The 6,292-nt window shown below is 35.6% G+C and overlaps 1 non-coding gene across 1 annotated transcript; it reads right to left on the reverse strand.

Annotated features, from left to right (window-relative positions):
• Window positions 1-5,661: 5,661 nt before the first annotated feature.
• LOC121485954 lies at window positions 5,662-5,764 on the reverse strand. Its single transcript, XR_005986452.1, has one exon. It is a non-coding gene; the product is annotated as a U6 spliceosomal RNA (small nuclear RNA).
• Between the last annotated feature and the right edge of the window lie 528 nt (window positions 5,765-6,292).

Here is a 6,292-nt window from a genome sequence, read left to right on the forward strand (position 1 = left end):
AGGACACGGGAGCCCTCATGAGGAAATGAAGACCTAAAGAAATGCTCTTATGCAGGGTTGAACAAAGAGAGGCAGCGTGGAGGAGTAACTGAATTATGTAGGGAAGCTAAAGGAAGATAAGAAGTGTTTTAACAAGGTCTGTTCATACAGATTTCTTTTAGCTTTTATTCTTTATTGAAGAACGGTTCTTTCCCCTGGTACTAGAAGGGCATCTTCCACAGGGGAATTCTTATCTCCTGTTTTAGGAAGAAAGGGAAGATTAGAATGTCCTTCTCGAATCTGTTGTTTTTCAAGTGCCTTTGGCTCAGACTGATCCTAATGCCAAAGTGATATATTGGGGGATGGTAAATTCTAACTCTTCAATCCTTAGTGTCTTTATTTCTTCATATTTTCTTTTAAGTCTCATCAAAAAAAAAAAAAAAGAGAAAAAACTCAAATTCTTTTATAAAAGGTATCCTTGATTTGTTGTGATCTCTTGGCATTCCTGGAATTTACCTTTATTGCTATCACACTGTCGTGTCACAGCTGCATTCTCTAAGCTCAATGAAAAATGATTTTTCTGCCTATGCTCGTTGGGCCTGACATGGATGAGGTGATGAGTAAGTCAGCAAATACGTGGTTCACACAGGCCCTTCCTGCTTTTCGTGCCCTCAGGAGGCTTTGCTAATTGCATTAATTTTTTCATTCATATAGCCATTTATTTATGGATTCACTTAGCCAACAATTATTTTTGGAAAGTCTACTGGGTGCCTGAACTTGGTTGTAATCTTTTCAAACCAGTTTTACTGGAGTTGGCACTTGAGTACGTTTGCCATCCGAAGAATGTGTTTGTGCATGTGTGTGCATGTGTGGTATTTCTCACAGATTTGTGGATGAGCACGATACTTATCGCTTAGGATGAATTGAGTAGCTGGTCTTGTTTCTCCATGACTGAGAACCGATTACTTCATATGGCAAAATCTGTTTCTTGAATATATAGAAATATTGTTCACTATATTTGTTGAGGTTATATTTCTTTGAGTAGGTGAGGGATTTCTTTAATATATCTTTCAAGTTCCTCCTCCTTTATCATCATTTTCATGTTTTCTCCATCTTGTTTTGCCAACTTTATATTTTGTTTGCCCATTTGGTTGAACATTTCAAATTATCATAAATTGTGCACTGCCATCATTTATAGGTTAAAATCTTTTATACCAGTTAAATCAATTGTATATTTTTAATTTTGTTGACTCCTAATTTTCTTTTATTTACTACATTTCCAAGGGCTTTAATATATCTTATCTTTTCAGAGACCGAAAAATTAAATTTACTAATTATTTCCACTGATTTTTTGTTTTTCAACTTGTTTATTTTTGTTCCTCATCGTTATTATTTTCTTCCTATTTTCCCTTATGTTTACTTACTCTCTTCTTTTTATAAGATTTTAAATCAGATGCTTAGTTTGCTTATATCATATTTCAAAAATGCATCTCGGTCTTTACCTCTGGGCTCTGATTGTTTGTACTCCCCTTACTTTTGACAGGTGGTATTTTCAATTTTATAGTATTCCATAAGTTATTATCATGCTCTTAGTTTCTTACCTCACCCTGTTGCTAAGGAGAGCTTCCGCGGCTGTTTTTAGAAGTTGTTACTCTTTTACTGGTTTTTGTTTCTGTAAATTTTTATTTTTATATTATTTTAGGCTTACAGAAATGTTAAAGGACTAGTATGAAGAACTCCTGTACACCCTTTACCCAAATTCACCATTTGTTTATATTTTGTTTATATTTTCCCTGAATATAAAGTATTTTAGTACTATATATAATACTATAGTATATATTATAGGAAATATATTAATATCTAGATAAATAAATTTACAGATCTAAATTTAAAATTAATTTAAATTGGGGTTTATCTTATTATATATTGTAAATACACTGTATATATGTGTGTGTATGTATGTATATATATATATGTATGTGGCAACCACTGAAATGACTGTATGTTCACAGCAATCTCCACCTATAGGGCACTCAATATGTTAATATTAATTTTCTTCTTGTACTATTTTTTAAAGAAGTGTATATTTATTTCACATTATATTATTATTTATTGTACATTACCTTTATATTTATAGTAAAAAAATAAAGCAAAATAACAAAAATCACCAGAAATCCCAGGGCAAACTGATGAGCACTGTTAGTATTTAGAGATATATTTTCTAGACTTTGGCTTTCAACCAACAAAGATTCTGGGCTTTTTTTCTAGTTAAATAAAGTATGACTACATTGAAAATATGGCATCATAATTATATGATGTATGGGTTTTAGCTTTCCTTTAAGTCTTAGTATTATATTATTGTATGTACTTTTTTTAAAGCAGTCTCCATGCCCAGCTTGGAGCCCAACACAGGGCTTGAACTCACAACCTGAGATGGAGATGTGAGCTGAGAGTTGGCCGCTTAACTGACTGAGCCATCCAGGTATCCCTATTTTATGTACTTTATAGATAAAATTCATAACATCTTTGCAAAGTAGAGCCACATTTTAGATGACGAATCCAAGGTTCAGAGAGGTTCAATAAAATGCCTAGGTCACACAGAGGTAAGAGATGGAGTTACAGTTTAAACCCTGGACTGTTTCCTTCAAGGCTATAGGCTCAATCGTTATTTTATCTAAAGTTCCTTTCATTGCATTTTTACTTATATCGTTAACATTTAGCTTTATTGCACTGTGGTGAGAAAATATATCTATATAACTTTCCTCTGGATTCATTTTTGGAACCTTAATTTAAGAGTTATATATATGTATACTATATATATATATATATATATAGTATATATATATATACTATTTCCAATACCTTGAGAAAAATGTATAGTCAGTGTTGTTACTGAATTCAAAATATGCCCACTAGTTCTAGTATACTAAGTGTAGCATTCATAACCTCTTTTATTTTTCAAATTATATCTACTGTTGTCATATCTTCAATTACTTTTAACTTTTTTGTCTGTTGAAATCTGCCTATTTAATTTTTAAGATTGTCTAATTTTTATCTTAGCCTGATCATGAATTCACGTCTCCCGTTACGGTAGTTTGGTTTTTTAAGTTTATTCCATTTGTTTTTGCACTTCTAACTTTGGTAATCCACATCTTCACTGTTGTTTCTATATTTTTCATTATAATCAGGAACCTCTTTGTACTCCACTTCTTTGATTTTAAGATCTCTTTTATATGATTCCACTTTTACCAGCTGTTTCCTTTTTGTTATACAAGTTTCTTCAATAAGACTTTTTATATTTTTAGCATTTCAGCATCATTTTATTACAGATACCTATCTTTAAGCAACAAACATGTTGTTGGGTCTTACGATTTAATCTAATAGGGGAATTTGTCTTTGGAGAAATGAACGGCCTATATATATGGTCTCCCTTGGAATGCAACTGGTACAGTGATAAGAGATGGGCTCTTGGCTACGAGCTATGGGCTTTCTGAAAATTACTTAAGGACTCCATGAGGAAGTTACCAGTTTCCTTATCTGTAAAATCGTGTTAATTAAGAGTATAAACCTTACTGAGTTGTTGTGAAGATTAAATGAGATCAAGAACATTCTGGAATAGAAGCAGAGTAAAGCATATTAAACTATTATTTGTAAAATGTCACTGTCATTTTCGGCTATTCTAGATACCAGGCCTGGAAATTTCATTCAAAGCAAGTTTCTTGGCAATAGCATATAAAACAATTTCTTAAAACAAAGATCTGTGCTCAGCATGGGCGAAATGAGCTCCATACTTTTCTCTAAACTCATCTCAAATTTCTCCTTGAGATAATGGGAATAACTTACAGTAAAATTGCTGAGAAGCAGTGGTCAGGTTTCAGCTCGACTGGTCCAGCTCTACTTCTGGCTGCGCTGTGGAGTTTCACAGCTTGACTTAAATTCAGCCCTGTCAGGAATCACCGTGTCGTTTTCCATTTAATTCATTAAGTATTTAGGTGGCCCAAATAAGTCGTTTGCTTCCATGAGGGGGATCAAAGTGACAGAGTTAGCTGGCTTCTTCTCTTGTCATTGGGCGTGGAAAAACTGACGGTAAGAAAAACAAACCAAGCAGTGATGGATTTTCTACTTCCTGGATCATGGAATTTGCTCGTCCAATGACAGCCATCTGGTGGGCAACCAGACATGAGGTCAGCCCGGCGTTCTCCTTCCAGCAACCCTCCAGCTCCTGTACAGCAGAACCCCTGCATCAGTTCAAGCTGCTAGGAGCTGAAGCTGAGCTCATACTTCTGCTCCAAAGGACCAAAGAGGGACAGAGAGGAAAGTGAAAGAAGTCTGAGGATTCCACTAGCATCTGTTTTCAACTTTCCAAAATTGTCTTTGTGTTTCAGGATCCAGTTAACCTTAAATCAGACGAGGCTTATCACTAAAGTGAGGAATAAATATCCTAGAGTATTATAATCTGATAAACTCCAGAATGACATGATTGATTTTTGTTGTGTGAGCTTCAAATCTCCGATAGCGTCTCTTTGATCAGTGAGAGGGAGAGATGGGTGCATTTCCCCACCTGAGGCAACAGAGCTGTTTTCCTTTCTTAAACCTCTGTGATGATCGTAATCATCTTGTCTCTTGTTAAACATATGCTTCCAAGTCCCTCTCCAGAGACTCTGATTCAGTGCATCTGGGACGGGGCCTCAGATGTGTGTTCTTGACAGGAGAAGAGCTCGGGCAATATTGGGGTAGATGGAAGGAATTGGCTGTTTTTAGAATCAGACGGCTCTGGGCTTAAATCCTGGGTCTTTCACCTACTAGTTATGGGGTCTTGCACAAATTAGTTAACCTTCCTTAACCTCATCTGAAAAACAGTAGAGATAAAAACATCGACCTCAAAGTGCTGTCGAGAAGATTCAAAGGACAGGCCCTGGATCGCACCTGTTTTTCTGGCTGCTGCCAAATCATTTCTGCCCGGGTTCATTGGAAGGTTATCTTACTTAGTATGTAGGCATAATGGTTTTTGTTGTTCATCTGCTTTTGCTGTTGTGGGTTTTTTTGTTTTGTCCTGTTTTGCTTATCTTTTCCATCTATTCGGCAGATAGGTATAAAGCTTTTACCGTGCACTAGAAACTGGGATTCCCAAAACCCCCCAAGCACCTCCTTGCTGGTGTGGAATGTCCACACGACCCACCCTAGGGTTTTGAAGAGGCTGACCAAAATCTTGTGTGAGTGACTTGATGTTAACGGGTCCCTAATTGTTTAGGGGTCTTCCTGAGATTAGGAGTGTCATGTCCTTATCCCGTCTTTGTATAAGAATTCTAGTTTTCTTGAATCCAATCATATGTGTATGCATATGTGTGTGTGTGTGAATTTTTTTCTCTGTAGTTGAAGCAATTTTTTCTCCTCTGCTTTACTGAGATATTATTGACATATATGTAACTTTAAGGTTTACAACATGATGATTAGATACTTGTATATATTGCAAAATGATTACCACGATATAATTAGTTAACATCTCTATCTTTCACATAATTATGATGTGCGTGTGTGTGTGCGCGCATGCCTGCACATGCACAGTGGTAGCATTTAAGATCTATTCTGTTAACAGCTTTCAAGTATATAATACAGTGTTGTTAACTATAGTCACTATCCTGTGAATTAGATCCCTGGATCTTATTTATCTTATAGTGGGAGTTCATTAAGGAATGCTTTATGAATTTGCCTGTCATCTTTGAGCAGGGACCATGCTAATGTTCCCTGTAACATTCCAGTTTTAGCATATGTGCTGCCAAAGCAAGGATCATGTGTATATTTTTTTCTTCAACAGAAAATATACACTTAAATGATCCCATTTGTTTTTTACACAGAATGTGTTCTATGCGCTATGCAGTCTTCCCCTCCTGGCAAGAAAAGCCTTTGCACTTGTTTTTACTTTCATCCTAATAAGAATCCATCAGATCTCTGAGGAATATACTTACACTTTCTTTATATTTAGCCTTGCTTCAAAAGAATTTAAGACACTTTTTAAAGATGCAAATGATGCAAGACTTACTTAAAAAAAATTCAGGTATGGAAGATAAGGATGGGAAAAATAAGCTGAATTCATGAATGAGGTTTCACATCATGTTCATGTTCTACTCTTCTTTTCGCTTCCTGGTCATGGGCCAGATAATTTGATCCGAACTTTCAAGCAGTTATTGCAAACCTTCAGCAATCCGGAGAGGAAGGTGATGATCCTCAAGCCAATTATTAGGATCATCATTTCTATGAGCCCTGAATTTCATTTTATCTTTTCCACTAGCCCAAGTTTTAGGCTTAGGTCCAA

Source organism: Vulpes lagopus, chromosome 2 (assembly GCF_018345385.1).
Source record: "Vulpes lagopus strain Blue_001 chromosome 2, ASM1834538v1, whole genome shotgun sequence".
In the NCBI taxonomy this organism is placed as follows: domain Eukaryota; kingdom Metazoa; phylum Chordata; class Mammalia; order Carnivora; family Canidae; genus Vulpes; species Vulpes lagopus.